The following is a 2215-nucleotide window of genomic DNA, read 5'->3' as shown; positions in this document are numbered from 1 at the left end:
CCGACGGAGGGCCCTAGCAATAAATAAATAAGTGCCCTTAGAAGCCTCTGTATGCTGTACACCGTCTTTACCTTAGTGCAACGGGTCCAGGAAAGCTGTCACTTGCTCACTCTTGATGGACGCACACTGATGTTTATGTGGGTTCCTGGTCACGTCGGTGTGACAGGAAACGAGGGAGCTGACTCTGATGCCAAGGCTGTAGTCCCCGTACATCAGCCCGTAAGTTCTGAAATTCCCTCTGATGATTTCTGTGTTGCCGTCTGTCAGCAGGTGGTGTCACTTAGGCATCACCACTGGTCCCCCCTTCATGCGAACAAGCTCCGGATTATTAAGCCTCTCGCAGAGGCTTGGACGACCTCCTCTCTGCTCTTTCGCCGTGAGGAGATAGTTTTAGCTAGGTTGCGCGTCTGGCTCTGCCTTTTTGGCCATCGCCATTTGTTAACTGATGGTCCCTTACCATTTTGAGCTCATTGCGGTCAAGCTTTAACGGTTCACCATTTTTTAACGTAATGCCCTTTTCTTACCCAGTTACGTTCTCATTTGTGTTTGGCATCTGAATTACCGGACGTTTTAGCGAACGACGCGCAGGCTGTCGACCGTGTTTTACTTTTTATCCGTCGTAGCAATATAGCGAAGGCCATTTAACTTTTAGTTCACGACCTTCGTTTCCCTATGGCGTATTTTATAGACCTTTCTCCACGTCCCTGTTTTAGCTGACTTCTTTTCCGTCGATTGGGATTAACGTGTAGTGCCGTGTAGTCCTTTTTAACTTCTCTCTTTGTCTTCATGTTCTACAATTGTGACATGGGCGTGTATGACCGTAGATGTTTTTGCGCCCTTAAACAAATCAAATGACAACCAAAAAAATCTGTGTAGTCAACAACGTTGTGGCCTATTGTATCAACTCTACTCGCTTTTTGAAAGAAATGGGCCATGAGACATATCATATGACGCCGTCAAACTTCCTGCATTCTTATATTGTTCGGAAGAGTGACAACCAGCCACCGAAGATCATCTGAAATGCCTACAAACTCTTAGAGTTTTCTGGATTATAACAAGCACTCCATTATTCTATCAACACTCACATTAAGCAACATTTAGGCAAAACCATCAATCTATCAGATCATTCAGAGGAAATCCATCAGGTTTTACGCGAACAATTCTTCGTCCCACAATTTCATAAATTTATTCAGCCAAGAAACCCTATATTCACTTCATAAAAGACCAATAAGCCCCACACGACACTTTAGGGATTCACACATTTCCAACTACACAAACGATAACACTGTACAAAGATCATAACCTCTCAGTTTTCTGAATCATCTAAAGCACAGCCAGAAGTCCATGGGCGCAACAACGCCTGGTGGAACCTCCAGTTATCCATATGACCCGTTACGCTTGTGGTAGCTGCAGTTGGTACTTGCCAGCAGCTACCAGCAGCCACCAACTGACGCTATTGAAGAAATACTGTGAGATTAACAGAACAGTAGGATATCAGAGGGCCCCTTATATTCAACAGATTCACCTGGAGAGCCTGAACAGCCGCATATCTACATTCGTTCTTCCGTATAAAGTAAGAGAGTTTAATACCAATATACGGCAAATAGCTATCAGAAACAGTGGTGTATCTAAAAATTGGATGCTTTTCACTTTGTCATGAGCGTTTCAGTAATTTTAAAACCAATTTTCTGCTCGTAATTGTATCTGAAGATGGCTGCAAGTCTGAAATTACCATTCTAGAAAACTACAGCGTTGCACGTGTTAACAGAGGTGATGGTAGTGAGGGCTAGCGGATGGAATACTAGCCTACTTACGAAAGTTTAAATTTAGGTAATGCAAGATGAAAATAGAAACCAAAAAGAAACAAGGAGTCAGAAATAGGGAAGCGATTTGAGGGAGAAGTTTCTGAAAGTATGTGTCTGGAACACAGTTGTGTAAGGAACTGAACATTGGACAGCGAGGTTAAATCAGAAATTTAAAAAAAAGGAATCACTCGAAATTTGGCGATGTAGAAGAATGTCGAGTAAGCGAAAATGCAATACTTTGAAAAAAAAGCAAACGAAGCCCAAAGTTTTCAGGACAATGTAACTAAATTTGGCACAGTCTGTAAAAATGTTATAGGATACAGACAAAAGTTTTCTTGCTTATTGATGTTATATTAAAGAAAATTGATTTTTTTTCAACGAGGTAAGTACAACTATTTCTTTTTTTTTAA

This window comes from Schistocerca piceifrons, chromosome 1, assembly GCF_021461385.2.
Source record: "Schistocerca piceifrons isolate TAMUIC-IGC-003096 chromosome 1, iqSchPice1.1, whole genome shotgun sequence".
Lineage (NCBI taxonomy): Eukaryota > Metazoa > Arthropoda > Insecta > Orthoptera > Acrididae > Schistocerca > Schistocerca piceifrons.
The sequence above is the reverse complement of the archived record's forward strand: the minus strand, read 5'-3'. Positions refer to the sequence as shown.